This window comes from Mus caroli, chromosome 11 (genome assembly GCF_900094665.2).
Source record: "Mus caroli chromosome 11, CAROLI_EIJ_v1.1, whole genome shotgun sequence".
Taxonomy (NCBI): domain Eukaryota; kingdom Metazoa; phylum Chordata; class Mammalia; order Rodentia; family Muridae; genus Mus; species Mus caroli.
The window spans coordinates 85,744,267-85,766,591 of record NC_034580.1 but is presented as its reverse complement, the minus strand read 5'-3'; the positions used below and the strand labels follow the sequence as shown (position 1 = coordinate 85,766,591).

At 42.0% G+C, this 22,325-nt stretch overlaps 1 protein-coding gene across 2 annotated transcripts in view; it reads left to right on the top strand.

The window, feature by feature from the left end:
* The window catches only part of Stxbp4 (syntaxin binding protein 4), a 152,970-nt gene that overhangs the window by 112,052 nt on the left and 18,593 nt on the right, over window positions 1–22,325 (top strand). The window lies entirely within an intron of this gene.

Genomic DNA, 22,325 nt, shown 5'->3' with positions numbered 1-22,325 from the left:
CCGCCTGTCCCAGAAGCTGTCTGCCTCTGTGGTGCACACTCTCACCTGTGCAGACTAAGTTCCTAAGTTCGGTGGAATCGGGATATCATCTTCATGGGGTCATCTCAAGGATTAAGGGGCTTGGTGTGAAAGTGTCCTCCGAAATGTCAAGCACTCCATAAGGCTGCATTGGAGGGAGGTTTTTTCATTAAAATCACTGACCAAAATACAGTTTGTCTAATTTTTATGACTTTGATATGAATACACAGGATGCAGCAATAGGTGACTCTGCTCCTGAAGGTGCAGTGGTACTAAATCAGGTACAGGGTCTCTAACACAGTGATAATAGTGACCTTCTCAGAAAGAATTAGAAGATTGTGTCTTGTCTTCCTTAGAAACTTCTGAGCTTTTCCTTAAGAGAAATCATTTATTACCCCTGCAGTGTAAAGCATCTCTTTAATGTAAAAAGGGCTTTAAAACAGCATAGAAATCTCACTTCAAGACGTAAGCAGTGCCTTGGAGCCACGTATGCAATAGTTCTAGAGCAATGGTTCTCACCCTGAGCATTGCAGCCCCCTTTCACAGTGGTTGCCTGCGACTTCTGGAAAACACAGGTTTACATTACAATTCCTAACAGTAGAAACATGACAGTTATCAAGTACCAATTAAGTGATTTTATGGTTGTGGGTCACCACAACATGAGAAACTGTATTAAAGAGTCACAGCAAGTACATCTTACTTGTTTAAATAAGACTTGGTAGAAGAACAAAGTCACCCATCTTACATTTATCCATCCCTGACTGGATGTGAGGCACCATTTTTTGGGACTTTGTGATTGCAGTCTGTCTATGGAAGATTCTTTCATCTTCTAGCGTAATAGACCTGCCAGAACTTAAGGAGGGCCTCAGGGGAAGACTCCTGGGCAGGAAGTTTGGATGTGAGCAAAGGTGACAGAAATGACAGACAAGATGATAGAAATGGAGGTGAGAATAGAAGCCACAGCGAAGCAACAAGAGCAGACATGGACCAGCCCGTACACAGCTCCCGAAGCAGGTCAGTTGCTAACTGTTGCTTGCCAGGCTGTCACAATCAGGAAGGTCTCCTTAACCTGCTGCTCTGGTGACACACCTGAAGACACATCACAGACTCCAGGAAAGTCCGGAGCTGCTTTAAACTTTTATTAAATGAGTTTGTTCTCATTTTTAGAGACTAGAAAGGGGCGGATGCAATAAATTCTAAGAAGTTAACTCCACAGTATAGAACCACAGTCACGGCAAAAGAAGAGACCGTAGTGCACAAATCAAGGGAAACTTGACAAAGTTCTTTAATGAACTTACATGTTTAAACAAATGCACAAAAGATGGGCAGACAGACAGCTTAGATTAATATTAATATGTGTCCTAAATACTATAGCCAGGCCTAACTTAATTATTGACACAGTAAACATAGTTAAAAATAAGCATATTTAAAATAATAACAAAGCAAGTAAATTCTGATGTGATGTAGCATAAAGAGAAAAATTCTTAAATCATGTGTTGGACAGACTCTGTGGGTGGCTCCCATGGTTGTGTTTCCTATGTTAATGGTCTGGTATAATCCCCTCCCATGGAACATGTTCAGGATGTGTTGTCTGCTTGTAGCTAGTAAAATGCCTTCCTGGCAACAGGACATACCTGATTACATTGCACAGGACTTTAGTGTCTGTTTTACACTGGGCTTTCTTACTCCTGGAAGGGTTCAAAGAATTTAACTGCTTTGTTGGGAGACTCACAGGGCAAGGATCTGAGGACAGTCTGGCTGAAGCCTTCAACCTTCCCTAGGCACACCACAGATAAGCCCTCACTCATGCCCCACACACAGTGGGAGCCTTATGAGATCTTACACAGAGGACTCCCCTGAACCACTGCCAGGCTCCCTCCCTGCAGAACGTGGGGGGGTTCTGTGGGTATTGTTTACAGTAGCTGCTGTGTGTAATGACTGATGACACCACGAAAGAAAACTGCACTCAGTGTCTTCTGACTCCTGGGTTAGGAGATGACCGGTCTCAGAGCAAATGCAGACTTCATTGGGAATTCAAAATTGTCTTCTATTGGAATGAGAGAAATTATATTCTTAAGGCTTTGAATCAAATTTCAGACTCACAAGTTACAAACACCCTCTGTGTTCCCCTCTCTGTGTAACCGAGGGAGGTGTGAGAGGAGGAGAGGGTAGGCTCTCCGGGTTTAATTAAGACCACAGCCTCCAGAAGCAGACAGCCGCTGCTGTGTGAGAAATGCTGTCATGAATCGTCCCCAGAGACACAGCCTTCCACCTCACCATGTGACAGTGTCTCAGTCAGCTCAGTCCTCCAGCACCTGTCATGGCACTTGACACATGCCTGATGCTCAGTGATTGGTGAATGAACTCCTTCGGGAGTCATCTCACCCAGAGCGGGTAAAAGTCACCTTTCCCTGCACGGACACACCCTTCTTACCACCTGGGGAAAGAGCAACTCTTTGTATACAAGGAAACAGACGACTCCACTGTGCACATACAGAAAGGACTGGTGTGCTTTTATAAAGGAAAAGCCCTAAAATGAAAGTGAGCCGTTACCCAGTTTTCTTTATTTCTTCTTGGTCTGCAGAGCTGTGTGTCGCTTTATCTGAGCTTTTGCTGCAGAGCTCGAAGGTGCCATCAGCCTGTCAGGTTCCCAAATGACACTGGCAGGATGGATGAAGGCACAAACCTTTTATAATCTGACAGTAAGTCAAATGCCCTTATCTTGTATTCCTTTTGTCCTCAGAGTCCTTCTCTGAAAACTCCCACTGGAAACAGCATTTTAGCATTATCCATTTGTGTTTGCCCCCAGTGAGTGCCTGACCTTTATACCTCATTATTAGCAGTTTGAAAATTTTTAACAAATACTCTCTTTCATTATTCCTAATTGCTTTCTTGGACATTGTGCATTTCAAATTTTCAAACATACTAAGCATCCATTAGCTACCATTTCTTGATACCTTGCTCTGGACAAGGCACCTGTGGTTGTCGTCATAACAGATGCAAGGGTAAAATGAGCTATATGCTTCTGTCCCTTGGGGAGCTAGCCATGTATGGACAGAATCAAAGTATGTATGAAAACGATACAGCTATAGCGTGGAAGAGACACTGAAGAGTCTCAAGTGTTCATGGATTGGAACGGAGAGAAATAGCATCTGTCTCCCGTAAATGCTATCTCACGTTACCACAAACTTGGTGTCTTCAAACAACGCAAATATATTCCCATACAGTTCTAAAAGCCTGTAGTTCAAAATGGGTCTCTCTCGGCTAAAATTGAGATTCAGGGAAGCTTCGTGCTCTTCTGGAAGTTCTTAGGGATTTCTTGTTTGATTGGTTTGGGTTTTTGTTTTTTCCTCTTCTAGACTCTAGCTACTTACACTGCCTTTCCATCTTCACAGCCAGCTGGTCAAGTGCAGCTTTGTACACAGCACTTCTTCATTCCAGTGCTGGACCTTCTGCTTCCAGCCCCCAGTTGTAAGGCTCTTGGCGATCACATTGAGCAAATGCAGTCCTTCTAATTTCAGATCAAATGACCATCCTTCATATATAATATGACAGAGCCTAGGTTCTGTGGACCAGGGAGGGAACAGCTTCAGAGAGACATTATTGTACTTATCCTCGGAACAGAAGGAAGGCTCATGGAGTGGAGTAGATGATCCCTGAAGGACGAATAGAATGGAGGTTCATGAAGGCAGAAAACAGGAATTGCTGTGTAAAAGAAAGGAATGACATAAAGTAACAGGATAAAATGTAAGGTTAGAAACAAGGAAGGAATTTTTAAAATTAGTTTGCTTACAATTTGATTCAGCAAATTATCTTTTAGGTTTGGTGACCTTAAAAAAATGGCCCTGTGTCTGTGTTGCAACCACTCAACTCTTCCATTGTAGCAGGAAAGCAGTCATTGGTAATAAGAAATTGATAAGGTGTGTTCCAATAAAACTTTACTTAAAAAAACAATGGGTGATGGGCCAGATTTGGTCCTAGACTATCATTTTTCAAGCCTTTGTCTTCAGCACAAATAATAAAAAGATGTAATTGAAAATAAGTTAGGAGTTGGCTGTGAACTATTGTAAACACCTGGCAAAGTGTTATGAAGGCTTTTTGCTTAGTAGACAGTGAGGATCTATTGGTGCTTTTGAGCAAAGAACAAGTGTAATTAGAGCTATGCTCTGGGAAGTTCTGTCTGCTCAGCAGTAGGCTGGTGATTGACTCTTACTAGGTTCTTCATCTGGTGCCTTAACAGCTAGTTGATATGCTTGTCACTCCGACTGTATCTACTAGCCATATTCATCTTTCTGTAGTCCTTCCGACATGCTAAGCCTACTCTTATACCAGACCTGTGGCCATGGCCCTCCACCTGCCCATAATGAAGTCCCCTTCTTCCACAAAGCTTCTGCCTCCATCCCATTCCATTCTCTCATCCCATGCCACCTTTTGATCTGTCAGCCCCTCGATCTGCTCACTTGCTTTTTCTAACAGGACTTGCTTGCCACCCAATGCTTCATCTTCCCATTAGAACCACTTTATCACCAGGAGGGATGCAGACTGGACCTTAGCTATCATTGGTGAGGACTATGGAGTAAATACATCAGCAACATCTCGGGAGTGCTTGTGCCAGAGCGCATAACAACTGAAAGAGAAGCTCGATTCATGGAGGTTTCCAAACTGTTATCAATCAAGGATGTCAGCAAATAAAGAGGCATTTTTCAGAAAGAAGGAGCACAAGTAGGTGAAACACTGAGGAGTTGGTAGATGTGTAGTGAGGGTTGGGAGCAGGGTCAGGCTGTGGAGCTCTGGATGAGAGAAGAGGAGTGTGTCTGTGATAGCTGAAGCCCTGACACCCAGAGAACGGATGTGACAGAAGGAGAAGTACTCAGAGACAGCTCAGAAGAGACAGTAGAGGATCCAGATGGGAGCACTCAAGCTGGCAGAATTAAATGAAGAGCTGATTACTGGGGAGGGGAGAGAATTCCTGAGGAACGATTATCAGTGCTAAATGCTGGGATCCAGGAGACAACATGAGAAAGGCTGAACCGCGAGTGTAAGCATTTTGACCTATCTATAAGAGCCCAGTTTCTGTAGATGGCGAAGGGCAGCAGTACGTTTCACCAGTACTGTTTCGAATGTCAGTTCAATCTTCTGTGATTCATAAGGCATTTCAGTATCTGCTGGAAACTTATTTATAAATATCAGCTGTGTAACCATGATGTACAAGTTAGCAAGATTAAGGAAGACGTTATAGAAGGCTGCATATTGAAAGGCTGCCTTCCAGATGCTTCCATACATACAGTTCAAAAAGGGACAAACGCGTTATTACACTACATATGTACATGTCAAAATATACCACATGTCATAAATATACAAAATCAAAAATAAAAAAGCTTTAGAAGATTCACCTGAACCTACACTGTTATCTATAGCATATGCTAAACGCTACTAGATTTTAACAAACTCGTGCCCAGGTCCAGATTCCTGGGACTCTGGAGAGCTGTGCTCTGAGAGCCGTCAACAAGTTGACATTCTCTGCATTCACACTCTCTTCTAAATTGAGAATTGCTAAGATAAGAAGGAAAAGCTTAGGCCAGCAATATTTTTACTCTTGTCTCCTGCTGACATATGAGTGGTGTTAGACTTTTTGTTGAAAGACTACAGAATAGAATAAACCATTAGAAACACTTGGGCCTGGACCACCACCAAGAGGGAGTTATGGTTTGAAATCTTTGGTCCTTGATTTCTGCTTTTCAAAACATTTTTACAGGTCTTTTTGTTGTTGTTGTTGTTGTTGTTGTTATATTTTAAAGGTATAGTGGCTAATAACTCAAGACCCATATGGCTAACGTTCAAATCCCGCCTCTAGCTGTTAGGAGTTACATGACCCGAATGAGTTCTCTGATTTGTCTCTGCATCTCTCCCATAAAGTGGAGAAGCTTTTCTGTTCCAATACCCACCATACAGGCAGAGTTGCCAGGCCAGGGAGACAATTTGATGAGTAAAAATGCCCGCTGGACAAATCTGACTCTCAGAGTTGAGTTCCGCAGAGCCCATGGACAAACTAGACAGGACAATGGTTCTATAATCCTAGCACTCTTACAGTGAGATGGGATGCGAGATAAGAGAATCTTCTAGAAACTTGCAGGCAACTGATCCCAGTGAAAAAACTATAGCAGCACGGTGTGAGAGCTGCTCATTCAGTTCTATAAACCTACACACCTCAAGCCCACTCGCATCGTCTTCTACCGAGATGGTGTCCCCAAGGGCCAGTTCTGGCAGGTTCTCCACCATGAGCTCCTGGCCATCAGAGAGGCCTGCATAAAGCTGGAGAAGGACTCTAAGCCAGGGATCACGTTCATCGTGGTGCAGAAGCGGCACCACACACACCTCTTCTACACAGACAAAAAAAAAACGAGTGGAAAGAGTGGAAACATTCCAGCAGGCACAGGAATATCACCCACCCCACTGAGCTTGACTTCTACCTGTGCAGTCATGCTGCATCCAGGGGACAAGCCATCCTTCCCACTACCACGTGCTTTGGGATGACGGTCGTTTTCCTTCCGATGAGCTACAGATTCTGACCTACGCGTGCTGCACACGCTCTGTGTCAATATCTGCACCAGCTTACTATGCTCACCTGGGGGCCTTCCGAGCCAGGTACCACCTGGTGGATAAAGAACATGATGAAGCAACGGGCAAGATCACCAAGCACTGGCCAAGGCGGTCCAGGTCCACCAGGACACACTGCGCACCATGTACTTCGCTTGACCTGTTGTATTGCTTAGCGATTGTGTACCGAGTTGGATTCACACGAGACCAGCTACACTCAGACCAACAGATGCCCAGCCCTTCTGTGACAGCCAGCATGGAACATGAGACGTCTTTGGTTTTATTAGATCCTCCATTTTTCAGAATGCCTTCCGTCCCAGATGTCAGACTTGCATTTTGAGCTGCAGGCCTGTATGAGATCCCAGTGTAGGAAACATGGTTTGCCGAACCTATAAGCTGCACACTAAGAGTCCCATTTCCTAAAAGCAAAAAACCAAAACAACAACAAAATGTCCTAAAACCAGTCTGTGAACTCTCAGGGCTTTCAAACACTTTCATTTGTTTGCTCATCCAGTTTACTTGTTTTTCACCCCTGATTCTCAGTGAGACCAGTGGGCTCCATCTAGCTGTGAAGCCTCTGGGCGTGAAAGCCACACCATTTCCACTGGGGTTTTAAAGCCTGGCCCTAAGAAGCTGTCACTAATGTTGAGTTCTAAGGGATGCCATGCGCCCTGCAACCCCAGGGCAAATGGCTGCTAGGTCTCCAGTGTCTCTTGGCCAGCCACTGCCTGCCCTTGAGGCCTGAACAGAGGCACAGTGGCCAAGGAGATGGTCACCTATTTACAGCAGTGACAAGTCTGAGAGATTGGCAAACACATGCCATTTTAATAAAAATTTATTTAAAAAGAGAAAAAAAGACAATATACTGACAGTCTAACCAGAAGATTTGTCCTGTGGGACTATGACATTTATTTTCCAAAGTTTCTAAAGAATACGGGTCTGTGGAGATAAATCCAGTACAATCCATTTTTAACTGTTAAAGTCTTTAAGAGAAGAATATATCTACCTGGTTTGCAGTTTACAAAAAAAAAAAAACAAAAAACAAAAAACAAACAAAAAAAAAACCACTATAGCAGCAAACTAGAGATCCTGCCTCGAGTATCGAGGAACGAAAGGACCAAACCCCTAAGGGTTGCCGTCTGATCTGACCTTCACAGACATGCGATAACAAGTGCATGCCCTCACACAGGAATGTACACACACACACACACGCATCAATACTTTTTTAAAAAACAAAGTTGATCCCATCTTCTTCCCACCTTTCCAACCATCACAATGCCAGATCTCCCTTATGTGCTATTTTGTGTATTTGCAAAGTTTCACATCTCGTTTACTATTTGTTATCTATTGCTCCCATGATATCCTGTGGCGTTGCCATTTTTCTTTATTTAAAATTACTATAAATGAGTTTCATTTGCACATGCAATCTAGATTAGGACTAGATTGGACTCCTAGAACCAAGAAAGCAGGAACCCAGTTTCAGAGCAGCATGTGCCCCCTCATAAAGTCAGATATGGCCTGGATCTCGTCTCAGAGAAAAGAGGATGATAAACTAATTAAGGCATTTTATTGTCTGTATCAGAGTTATTATCCTAAAAAGCCATTAACTATATAATGATAACCAAATGGCTGGATGGGCCATTAACAGTAATATGTCTCTTGGGGATCCACACAGCACTGTGTGTGTGCTGTGTGCAGACGTGGTGATAAAAGTGGTTCTGGGACTAAGCTAAGTGCAAAAGTTTCACTGATGAAGATTCTGTGGGAGAACAGGTTTCTTCTCTGTCTGTTTCCTGAAAGGCTTGACATTTATTTTAAGCTCAATGTGTTTAAGTAAAAGGACAATTAAGAGAGATGGTCTTGCTACCCTTTTGGTTAAAAACAACTGGTCATATAGTATTAAACAGCAGAAAATGGCCAACAAAGATAAAATGCCTTTCATGGCTAAAACCGAGAATAAGTTCTCCCCATCAAACGTAATGGGATCTTAGGGTGCGGCAGTTCTGCTTTACAATGTGTCCAAAATCCCCCTTGATTTGAAGTGTTTGCAGCAGTTTATTCCTCTCCTTTTTTACTCAGGAGAAAATATTTTTTTAAGTAACAGATAACAAAATAGGAGAAATCAATAAAGACTTTTGTTAACCTTGGCCTTCATTGAAAATAGTCTATCCTGACTCTGCAATATAAGTTTTTTGACCTTGGACCTGTCTGTATTGGTAAGATACTGCAAGGTTCTGTGGTGTGTACTTGTAAACTACACTTTTCTTTAAAGCGCCTCTCTCTCTCTCTCTCTCTCTCTCTCTTCTTGAGTAGTTGGTGAATTGGCATTAACTTGAGGAAACAGAACCTTTCAGGTTTTTCTAAGTATCTTGCAGTACATCAACCCCCAAAGACTTCCGTAGGAAACACATTGACCCTTTAAAAAAAAACATATATATAAATGCAATAGACTGAACATATTATTTTATTGAAAATTCAACCTGCTCTCATACAGTACATCCAACCATTCCCCTCCCCTCCCCTCCTCCCAACCTCGTAGCTCTTTTGTTATCCAAAGATATGAAAAAAAAAAAATGTATCAAGATGAAGTGTGTCTTGCTGCTTGTCTGCAGCAGCTTCGTTGTTGCATCCAATCGCCTTTACAGAGCTTTGCACAAGCTCGCTTGTTCAGACTAAAGACCCTAAAAGAAAAATTACATGTGTATGGCGTCTTGCCTCTCATCATCTTAAAATTTTCTTTCGAAGTAACTAATTATGTGCTGCTTCCCAAATAGAAGTGCATATTTTGTTCATGCAGTTTCTGAATTTTTAACTCTACCTTTATTTTTATCTTTGGGAGTAGAAGCCATTGTCTTTGTCTTTAACAAAATCCAATGACAAATTATTGCGAGATAAGCTGATGACTAACATAATGCAGATCTCCAGGCCACAGGCAATTAAAACCCATCAGTCCTCAGAAGTGTTCACCCAGCAGCAGACCTGGAGCAGGAGCTGAGAGCTAAGCTGGACCAGGAACACTTGTTAAGATGCAGAGATGCCATCCGCTAAAGCTTGGACTGGTTTTTAAATTTACAACCAAGATTTATGTCTGAGCTAAATTTGACTAATCAGACACAATTCATGGGCTAGATTTAACTGTTGTAGGAAATGATGGGAAAGCCTTCCCTTTCCTACATGTCTTTTCTGAACTGCTGAAAATTTTAGTCTGATTAGGTGTACACTAGTCTTTGTAGCCCAATATAGATGTTAGTACAAGTTCGAGGATAGAATGCACTGTTGCATCTTTATATGTCTGCTATTACATATACCTTAGCCCTTTATTTTATGTCTCAGTATAAAAAAAAAAGCCTACTGGGCATATGCATTTGTCAAAGTTGTCTAAATGTTTAAAGGAAACATTACAGTTTTCCAACAACCTGATAAATGCACTTACCACACTGCTTTGGACATTTGAATTGGGTCTGCAGCATCAGAGTGCAGTACCGTAGCTAGTGTTGTTTCTGAAGGCTATGAGTGCCCGAGCCACAGTACACAGTTATGCATGCACCATAGTGCAGAAAACCATGAGGGCATGGAATGTCCCAGGCAGCTCTTTCCTGTTTAGTCACTGACATGACATGTGACATGCCAGCACCACAGAAACTTAATTGGTGTATAAAACCATGCTGGGGTTTCCAGATCAAACTTCTCACAGAAGAATAACTATTATCTAGCTTTCTGTCTCGTGGTTACCCTCAGGAGACACTGACTGTAAGCATCCTTACAGACCATGGTGACATGTTAAAATTGCAAGAGGTTCAGAGAGAACTATGATAGCAGCTCATTCCTGTGTAAGTTAACCAAATGTAATTGCAGAGTAAGTAATTTTTCATTGTTGTTTAAACATGATTTTCTTATCTCAGTGATGAGCAGCGAGAGCTAAGTGGGCGTTTGCAGCCCTCTTAGAGCAGTGTTGTCTGACCTAGATTTCAGATCTCTGTAGTATTTCCTGAGGAAGACCAATGCCTCCTCTCTGTGCATCTACCGCTAACAATAAATCTATGAGTCAGCTGCATAGGAGCCCTGTCTGGGGAAGGGTTTTAAGCAATCCTTTTATTAATGAGAACCAAGTGCATGGTTCTGTATACTTCAGATGAGTTCATCAGTTAAATATAACCAAGAGTATTTCTAGAGACATCCCTCCATGGAGAAATATTTAAATAGTCCTCTTTTCTTAAAAGAATAACAACATGTTTTGATCTACATAAAGAAGTTCTTTAAAATAAATCTAGAGCGCTAACAATGCATCAACCGTTTTTTGATGACCTACTAGGTAGCAGGCACTTGCCAGGTTCTTGGTACATGAGAATGGGTAGTCCATTCCTGCCCTTGTAGACCTTATGGGGAGAATAAAGAGAAAACCAATAAATGACATCTGAACCTGAGAAAGCTCTATGGCCATTGTGAGCTCACTGCTGTGATAGAAACAAAGAGAGAGAGAGAGAGAGAGGGAGAGAGAGATTTGGAAGATGAGGGAGACGAACCTCTGACACATTACAGACATGAAGCCTTCAGGCTGAGGCAAAGGTTCACTTGGGGAGATGGAGAAGAGGACCAGTTTTGGGGTGTAAATTAAAATTTAATCTGGAGGAAACTCAGCACAGGTTGCCTTAAGAGTGATCTAAGCAGAGATGTTTCAGGGAGCTGCTGTTACCAGTCTGGATTAAGAAGTAGTGGGTTTGGAGAAATAAACTTGAGGGTCTTTGGCATGCATGTGATTTCTAAAGTTATAAAAGTGGTAGATTCTCACATCATGGATGTATGTATAAGTAGCATGAAGGAAGGCATCCAGGCATAACAAGTGCTGGGAACATTTAGAGGACTAAATAAAAGTCAGTGCTAGACCAAGAAGGAGATATCAGAAAAAGAAAGAAAACATTTTGGTCTTTTGGAAACCAAGAAAAATGTAATAGTTTTAACTGCATTTGTCTTTCAGTCATCCTGATAGTATTTTTTTTTCCTGAATAAATACTGAAGACTCTATGGTCATTAGTGTTTCTCTTTCTCTGCAAACCCCTCTCTTTCTTCACTTTCTCAAAAAAAAAAAAAAAGAGCTATTTCCCATTCTTTCTATTTAACCCCCTTGTCCATCTACCCAGCCCACCCATCCTCTCTACATAACATATGGACTTGGGGTCCTAGTACATCTAAGAGGCTTCTCACTAGATACAGCGAACTTGACACAGTTCCCAGTTAAGGTATTCGTCATACTCATTCTACATTATATACTTAGTAAGTTGGTGACATAAAAGTTTGGAAAATCTGAAAGCTTGAGGCAATTCTAATTCTGAGTAAAGTGCCCCTGCGAGGTCATGAGGGAGTTGTCTGGGAAGACTCGGCAGAGTTAGAGACAGCTAGATTCTGCTTTTGGGTTGGGTCATAGCTATAATTCTCAGTCCACTATAGAGCAAGCAACACTAGGAATAGCAGCTGCTGCATTTTGATTGCCATAACAATAACACAGAACCCCAACAGAGGTCCCACACAGAAGTCTAATTAACAAGAATATTGTTTTGGCCTAATGATTAACAAATGTATCTGTGCATTTTATTTTCAACTGAAAGATGTGAAACAAAGGTTTATCCCTCATTGAATAAATTGAATTTTACAAGGTTAGTACTTGTTCTTTTATACTTTTGATATTCATACCTCAAATAAAAAACAACAGGTCTCTGAATATTTCCAGTTTTCTAGGTGTATACATATTATCTCTCTGAAACTGGCTTTTTTCTCATTTCTCTCAACTTCTAACTTTCTAAATACATATGACTTGTCATCATATAAAATCATATAAAACCACTACTATGGTTGATGCATAATCACACAAGATAGTAAAATCATATTTTTTCCAAGTAGAATTAAGGGGTTTTTTTCCCCAAATTCCTGAGACTCTTTTTAGAATTAATTTTCAGCCTTTCCTATGTTTCTTAGAAAACATGAGAAAGAGTGATATTTAATACCACTTTGTATTTAAACACTTCATATTAAAAACACTTCGAACTTTATCAGTTCGTGTTTTCTATAAATTTAGTCACTACAGTTTGATTACCTTTACTTTCGAGTTAGATTTTCATGTCTAATCAGTGAAGCAGGTCAGATGTCAAGTCATCCCACATCAATCAATAGAGATGGACAGGCTCTGAAATGAAGGACAGTAGAAGGTGATCTAACGATCTAATATGGAAGAGACATTTAAGGTCTCCATGGCTTTTGAATCATATTCTTAAAATAGACGTGATTGGTTGGATTGGTGAATAAGTTCTGTATAGTTTTATTTTGTTCTTTTATGAACGTTGCTTAGGAGGCCACTTCCTGCCAGAGACACAAACAAACAAGAATATGAAACATGATTATAATATCTAGATATCTAGCTACATCTTAGGTTCTCAAACGGAACCAGTATGATGATAAATTTGATCTCAGAAGTGTAAAAGATTCTTATGTAGTGAGACCTGCTCAAAATATGAACTTCTGGGTTCCTATCACTATTTTTAAAAGGCTAGAAAAATCAAAAGCAATATATACAGGATCAAAAAGAAACTTCTGAAAGCCTCTCTGTGTGTCTGCACAGAGCACCATCATTTTGTGCAGTAAGCAGACCTCAGGGGTGTACATTGGGCGTTAGAGTGCAGTCTTGTTGGACTACCCAACTGTGTGCTCTGGGGCAGGACTGTGTCCCCTCTAGGAAGGAGTAGAGCTAATGAGATGGCTTGGTAAAGTGCTTAGAAGACCTGAGTTAGGTCTTCAGAAGCTGTCTTAGTTAGCATTGCCATTGCTGTGATGAAACATGGTGACCAAAAGCAAAATGAAGAGGAAAGAACTTATTTGGCTGACACTTCCACATCATATTCGTCATGGAAGGAAGCCAGGACAGGAACTCAAATAGGGAAGGAACCTGGAGGCAGGAACTGATGCAGAGGCCATGGAGAGGTGCTGCTTACTGGCTTTTTATAGTTTCGCTCAACCTGCTTTCTTATAGACCCCAGGACCACCAGCCCAGAGATGGCCCCACCCATGATAGGCTGGGCTCTCCCCCCATGAATAACTAACTAAGAAAATGTCCTGCAGGTTTGCCTACAGCCCAATCTTATGAAAGCATTTTCTTAATTGAGGCTCCCTTCTCTCTGATGACTCTAGCTTGTGTCAAGTTGACATAAAACTAGCCAGGACAGAAGCTACATTTAAAAATTCTGGGCACACACTCTAATCTCAGTGTTGGGGAAGTAGAGACAGACAGATCTATGGGGCTCATTAGTCAGTAAGCATCACCTCTCTGGGTTGATTTCTAGTCTCCACATGTATACATGCACACATGTACTTGCACACACATATACAGACATCTTCACACAAACACACACACACAGGAGCGCCTTTTTAAATTTTTCACAGAAGAACCAATACAATAGTCTAAATTAACAAAAGGAAATGAATTCACTATTCTTTCTCTTTTCCTCCTTCACTCTATAATCATGCCCACAACTGTAGATTTTACAGCCAATTTAGGTAAGAGCCACACATACATCTTAGATCTCTTTCCCTGTCTGCTTTCAGTCTTTTGTATACCTCCTCATTTTCTCCCCATTTTTAGTCACTTCCTCTCCCTCATCTACTAACCACAGAATGGAACAGAAACTTTTAATTAAATATTCTAGATTTATTGGGGGGGGGCATAATTCTCTGGCTATTTTAAACTATGTATTAATTTAACATTTTATACCTCTAAAGAAAAATGAGATTAGGTATGAAGGTTTTGTTGTTTGTATGTGGGGTTTCACATAGTTTTCTCAGTGACATGTCCCTAAGAACGTTCCCATCTCTGACCTGGACACTGTTTGCGCTAATGTGCAAGCACTTCAATTGGCAGGATTCTAAGGCAGCCCTTCAAATTCCCGCCTCTACACATTTATTCTCCAGCAGCCTGTTAGCTTCGGTGACTCCTCCTGTCTGATTTGAACTACCTGCCATGTTGTTACTCCTCAACAGAATCAGTCAAGCTTGCTGGAGAGCGACTTTCAATCTCTATCATGAAATAAGTTTCCCTAAAGGAAACAGGAAAAAGGATTGCATTTTTCCAGGTATCTCCCCTTCACTGCCAATGGATCCCTAAGTCATGGTCAGCAGCCACTCACCCCTTCATGTGTGTATTAAACTGATGAAACAGTATCTTGAAGAAATCTTGCTTACCTTTGTAAGGACTTACAACCAGATGTGGTAGTACATGCCTATAATCTCAGCACTCAGGAGGGAGAGGCCTGTGAACCTCTACTGGGTTCAACACTAGCCTGCTTTTACATAATGAGTTCCAAGCCCACATGGGCTAAAAAAGTAAAATAAAATAAACTGAAGCTATCTCCTTCTTCTGCTTTGTAATCCATGAGGAAGAAACTTTAAACCCATAGGAAAATAATTCAGATCATTACTTATGGCCTTCTACAGAGCCACTTTAAATTCTCGTCTGAATTTAGCACCCTTTCCACACCTTTTTCTAAAATGTTCTCCTTTCGTATTGAGTCTGATTAAATAGTAGGTGTTTGTATTACCATAGACATTTGGTGTAGTAAACATTGATTCCTCAATTCGGCAAATAGCAATTAAGAGTCCTCTATGTGCGCAGTACTGCTGGCAGTGTGGTGGGGCAGGGAACAGAAATGAGGGGAGAGAGGGAGAAGGAGAAGCTGTTAAGGCCGTTCATGTGTGCCAGAGAAGGTGTTTTATATTGAGTGACCAGAGTCACTGACTCAGTGACATCTGAGCAAGGCCCTGAAGGAAGTGACAGAGCTAGCCACAGACATGGTGGGAACAGCACTCTGACTGGGCTGTTGGCCATTACTGCTCTTCACATTGATCAAGTCTGACAAATTGACTAGTGCTGAGCAAAGCTTGTCATCACACAAGGGGGTTTCAAAGGGCCCCTAGTCCTTTCACTGCCTGGATTCAGTGAGGCCTGACTAGTTTTCCCTAGCCAGGAAAACTGCAGCAATCAGACCACTGGATTTGATCAATGCATAGTAGGAAGTCTGCTGGATATCAGTGGTTTCGAGCAGAGCCAACCCAAATTCCCCTACCATTGAGTCAATGCCCAGAGAGAACTGTAAGCGAGATCTTATGTTGTGGGTCATGGGATGCGAGGGAGCAGTAGAAGAAGGGCACATAAGCTGGGCTTTCCAGCCGTTGGCATGTCAGAGTTCAAGACGCTAACCCCTAACTGGGAGTGAAGAACACTGAAAATGCAGAGTTTTCCTGTGTTGAAAGGAAACTGTGAAAACTGCATAAGAGCCTTCTCACCCTCCTCTTTAGCTGAGTGATATTTTAGAATATATTTATTTGCCAAAAGTAGGGACACCTCCCGGAGAAGGACCATGGACAACTAGGTCACCTATGAAAGTATTTTCATTGTTTTGCCTGCCATGGAGCACCGTCTTTCTGGAGTGGATTTGTGAGTTCTAACTTGAAATATGTAATGTCTACATTATATGTGACTAGGTACAATTCATTCTCCCTGCCCCCACCCACCACTGCCAACCTATAACCAAGTCACAGATGCAAAATGCCTGCTGTCCCAGCATTTATGCAAGTCTAACAGTCAGGGGAATTTAAAGCACAACTCCAAACGTATATGGTTCTTTTTAGAAATTATTTCCTTAGAAATGTCTCTTGCCCTTGAAATGCTGAATTGTCTAGTTATTTATAGGTCACAACCATCACTTAGTATAATAGATTTCTTTTTCATGGGAAAATTAAGTAGTACTTCCTTTGGCACCACAGTTCAGATGTACAAATTAACTTGTACAATCCTAAATCTAACCAAAAAAAAAAAAAAGAGTCTAAAATAGACCATTTTGTCTTTAAGCCTAGAATCCAGCTCATTTCCACTCAAAAGATCATCACTTAGAACGCTAAAGCAAGGGCTGGGCTGTTGGGGATTCTGTTTTCTCCTCTTGTTCTAGTGAGAGGGGCAAGACTATCATTTGAGGGTTTTTATATTCGTTGTTGGCACTGCAGACGGGCTGGAGCTGTGGAACGAGAAGGACACATCAGTGAGTGTCAGTATGGGGCACACATGCTGACTGAACCATTTACTAGCAACATGACAGTGAATGAAGTGGAGACTGTGATTTCCTGCACCAAGGAAAGGATTATGGGAAAAGTATGGCTTCCCTTCAATAAAACTTGCCCCGTAGCTATTTAAGTTTTTCCTGTGTTAGATGTCTGCATGACATCAATAGAATCATGAGCAATAAAGAAGCTCCTGGTTTTGTTGCTATTAATAATAATGGCCTCCTTTTGCATATAATTGTATCATTATATATTAACTCATAAAAGTCTCGTGATAACAGCACAAGCTAGCGGGAAAGCTATGATGATTACTCATAGAAATGAGAAAGCCGAAGCCCTGCACCGTTATTACCATGTAACTCAACTTAGAGTCAAGAGCTCTGCACATAGAGTTAGATTTTCCAATTCAAAACCAATTGAAAATTTCTCATGTGATAGTTGTCCTAATCTTCAGTGACACCTTGTCTACTGAATTGAGATCTCTCCTTTCCTCTCTCTCTCCCCCCTCTTTCCTTCCCGTGATGTCCCACGCTACAGGCTGAGTCTCCTTGGGCTTGACACTAGAGCCCTCCAAATGGATCCCGCTGTGCTGAGGTCTGTGTGAGACTCCCTGAGTTGTATGGTCTTTGTCAGATTTACTTGTAGAAGAAGTTCAGTGTCCATTTCCCTCTGTACCAGCGCATGCCCTTCTCCTGCCTCCTTCACTTTCACCTTCCAGTTCATCTTGTCAGTGGCTTGTGCGCTGTCCTCACAAAGACCATCCACAGCACTGTGACTGTGGGAAGCGAAAGCGTGCACTCACTCAGACCTCACATCTTACTACTCCAGCTTACTACTCACTGATCATCTCACCAAGGCCGCCTGCTATTCTACCTCCCAATTCTTTTGTCTTTTCTCTCCATTTCAAGGCTGTGGTCCATTTTTCCAATGTTTCTCACTAACCCCTAAGCTCATTTAGCCATCTTTCTTTACACCATACCATTTAACAGGATTCAAAGCCTCACCAAATGATATCACATACCTTCTGCGCAGTATATTTAAACAGATGGGAACATTGCTATATTCTAAATACCAGCCCTTATACCCATGGGCAAATGTAGCTCTTACCCCATTGGCTGTACCTGTAGGGCTAGGCCTTGTGAATTTCCCCCATCCACATTGTCACATCCACTGGTGTTATCATGACATAGGTCTGGTTTATGCAAGCATACTGTTGTGATGTCCTGGGTACATCATCCCTGTCAAGTCTCGAGGGCCATGAGCTGATTCAGGAGGGCAGCTGTGCTAGTGTTTAGGGCTCTCAGAGGTTCTAACTTAGAACCATAATGGCATCACGCTTTAAAGTATGTTAGTGTGCCTGGCTTTCTGGGCAGTGCTTCCTCCCCTGTGCTCTGCTAAGAGTGTGCACCTTCCCCACTTGCAGGCCTTGTTATCTCTTGAAATTTAGGTAATAAATAAATAAAAATTGGTCTCTGAGTATCTCAAAAAATGGTTTGGGGCTTTTGGGGGTTTCCTTTTTGTTTGTTTTTTGTTTGTTTGTTTGGGGAGTTTGTTTTTGGTTGTTTGAATTATGTGGCCTTTTCCTGTGTATAATGGGGCCAGAATTCTCTGGCAGTGTCTTCATCCTCAATGGGAGCAAACCTTATTAAGAAACTGCCCGTTCAAGGTTATTCTCTCTAAAGGAATCATGGGGAAGGGAGGGGAGGGGAGGGGAGGGGAGAACAGAGGGAGCAGTTCCCTAGGTTCTCAAAGTGCCAGGCAGCCAGCATGCCAAGGCTTCCTGACTGTGTGCCAGCTACCTGGAGTGTTCTTTCCTCCTGGGCCTGTGCTGCTGCAGCCTCTTGACCCTGCTGACCTTTTCCCACTGGTTTGCAGTCTCTCTCTGTCCTGGAACTTGGTCTGCCTGTGCAGTTACTTGCTCACGCCACCCTGTAGTTTCCATCCTACCTGAACTCTATTGCTGTCCTATGCTTATTTATCATTGAGGGGAGGGTGCGTTTTATAGCATTTTCGTTTTGGGAGCTGTTTTTGTTTGTTTATATTTGAGACAGGGTCTCCTATAGGTTGACTTCAAACTCCCTATACAGCCATGCATGACCTTGAACTCCTGTTTTTCTCGTCTCTGTCTCTGGTGATGGAATGCACCAGCTCACTCAGACCCTATGTGTGCAGCACTGGTGCTGAGAGCCAGGGTTCGGTGCATGCTAGACACACAGTCTCCTGGCTATGCTACATCCTCCTCCTTATTTTTAAATCTGTGAGCTCAAGGTCCATGTTTATTTGTTGATCATTATATATTGAACACCAGAGCAAAATTACGAACACATAATCAATATTTAATAAATTAGCTTTTAGGTCAAACATAACAGAGAATCTGTGGCAACGAATAGAATGGGAAACAAAGGAGATGGTTTTGTGTGGAGCATGGTGGCTTGAGCTTGGATATGATGAGTATTAGCTGACAGCCAGGGTTCTAAGTTCAATACATTCAAGACTTTCACTTTGGCAAGATATTCATGCAGGCATTGGAGTCTTCACCATGAAGTTTTTGGTGAGAAACAGCCTCTGGTGGGAAGAATGTTATTCGAGAGTTCACAAACACTTCCAACCAGAGACAGCTGCGGCTGCTTAGACTTGTCAACAACAGGTTTTAAAAAAATATGAAAGGAGAAGTAGCCTGTAGTTACAAGTATGCTTTGGTTTGTAACAAGTATTTCCTTATCTGTAACAGTAATAATTATTTCAAAGTATTTGTATTCTGTTATGGTGATTTCCAGATCGTTCTTGTGAAGCAATAAAATCATTACTGCTGGAAAACAACATATCACAGTCACATACTCTTGTGAGTACTAGAAGAACTGTTATACGAAGTGGGCTATTTGTATGTCTCTCTTTTAATTAGACAGTTATTATCTTTTTATTCCTGAGATACCACAGAGAGATTAATTAGTCTCCAGTTCTGTTGATAAGTGCATGAAAAATAGTTCTAGTTCAGATGATAAGTGCATGAAAAAAAGGAAACTTTGATCTTCTGAAGAAAAAAAAAGGAGGCATTTATGGTTTTCAGGGCATAGAAATGATCGTTTTTATTTTTAATTTTGTTGTTTGACAATTTCACTCACATATATAATGAATTCTGGTTTCTCCCTCTTCCCCACTGTCTCTTGATTCCCTCGTATCCTTATCAGTACCCCACTCCCTATTGCCTACTGGTCCCCTTCTTATAATCATGACTTTTGGGGTGGTTTCGTGATCCATTTTGGTTAACTAGGGCCATTTGTATGGTCACTAGATTGAAATTATCCACTGGAACATATAAGGTCATCAGTGGGTATACAGCGGAAAGCAGAGACCCCACCATCACCACTGCCTTACCCTACCCCCCAAACCCCTACACCACGCCCATCTATCTTAGCAAATATCTCCACAATGAATAGTAGGGTTCTCTGAGCCTACCTCCATCTAACTGGATGGGCATTCTCATTCAGACTCAGAGCAAGTATCCACGGCCGCCGTGCGTTTGCTGTTGTTCCTGTCATTGCTGCTGCAATGACAATGTCTACCCCCAAACAACTTTTTGGAGCTCCTTTTCCTGTCTTCCAGCTCTTGCGTTCTTCCTACCCCCTTTTCTCTGACATTCCTCGAACCTTCATGGGTTGGTATAAATGTCTTCTTTAGAGCTGAGGGAATGAGTGTTCAGTCAACTTCATTCTAAATTGATCTCATGATTAAAGGCATCGTGTTGGGTGTGGCAAGGTGGCTTTGTGAGTAAAGGGGCTTCCATGCAGGTTCAGTGGCCTGGACCCAGCCTCCAAAGCCCACATACAGGTGAAAGGAGATAATCAGCTACCCAGAGCTGGCCTCTGACTCCCAACATGTGCTGCGTGTGCAAGCCCTCGAACACATACATCCTGCACACACACTTACACTCACAATGATAAACTCTAAAACTCTTTAATAAAAAACTACTATTACAGTGTATCTCTTTCTTTCACTTTATTAAAACCTGCCCGTGACTCGCAGAAACTGGGAACAGATAGAACTGCACCAGTCAAACAAGTCATCCAGCAAAGGCCTTACTCATATTACAGCCGCTTTCTACTTTTCCAGTCTTTGCCATTTTACTCAAAAACTCAACAGTATTCCTGTCACATAAGTAGGGTCCTTACCGACTGTCATCAGAGTTTTCTTTGCAGGTAAAGGGGCTCGTCGCTCTTAGATGAAGTTATCTATTTAAAAGAAAAAGATGGAGAGAGTGTGAAAACAGAAAAGGAGTCAACTATGTCCTATAGGGCAGTAGCAGTATACCATAGCTGAGCAGTACATATGAAAGAACACATGTGCAGGATGTCACTTCCAGAGTTATGCTCATAGGGAGCTCTCAGAAGCATTGATTCCTACTGCAATAGGAGTGGGAACATGCAATCATGAAGAGCAGGTGGAAACGCCAAGGCAGCCTTGGTCGTATACGGAAGAGATAGTTACAACATTTTGGTCCACAGTCTTAGACTGGAATCAGTGTAAAGTAAAATCTTTTGTTTGTTTTTCTTAACCACAAAAAGAGGAGAATACTAGCATCTTCTTCTTTAAGAATTGAATAGGAGTGGAGTAGAGAGAGGTTCATTTCAGCCATGTCGCTCCACTCTTCCCATACGCTCACTCTCCCCCTTGCTGGTATTGGGAAGAATGAAAGTCATTGAGTACTTGTTAAGGCTATTTACATTCCCAAACAGTAGGCTACCTGAGACAGGTAACCTGTTTTGCAATGTTTTAATGTATCTTATACCTATCAAAAGAGCTTTGATAACCAGTGTAGCAGAGTTCATAGGAACACGCAGTTAAAATCTTTAGCTATTCCAGTGTTAGAGCAGAAGTGGTAGAAACTATTGCAGTCTACAGAGATGCGACTTAAAATCGGGATATAAGAAAATGTGGCAGCACAGCCTGCCAGCATTCCCTCTTCCTTCCAGTCAGGAAAGTGAAAGAGGAGCTTAAGTTTAAGGCCAGCCTAGGCTACACAATTAGTCCATGTCCAAACTATGCAGTCTAGTGAGACTCAGTAGAGACGAGAGGGGGAGGTTGGGTCGGGAGAGAGAGGGGTGCTTTGTCCTGTTCTGATGAGAACACAGCTCCTGTACAGACTATGCCCCTATGCTGCCTGCTTACTTCATTCCTTATCCCTTTTTAGCTAACTGTTCTCAATCCCATTACAGAAATGGAAGCTAAGTTTAGCAAATTGTTTGGCCTTTTCTGTTTAGTGCACAAAATTCTTAATTAACAAAGTAAAATGCCACCATCCATTGTAAATCACTTTGCTAAACTTTCAAACTTAATAAGGAATCTTGTCTTGTCCAAAAACTCCTCTCCAACCCCTGCTGATCTGGCACTCATGCCCAATTCCCTGCGGAGCTGAGGGAAAGAATGCAAAGGGAGCCAATTAAAGAAACTTTGAGCCAGAATAGACAAGCAGAGGCCATCTTGTCCATCCTTCTGCCTCCAGGCAAAAACCAGCCACTGCAAACACCAAGTTCTGCACGAATCCTGCTGACAAAAACCCTCACCACATGTAAATGATAAGTCATAATCTGGTTATTGCAACCAAAGCAGATTGTTAA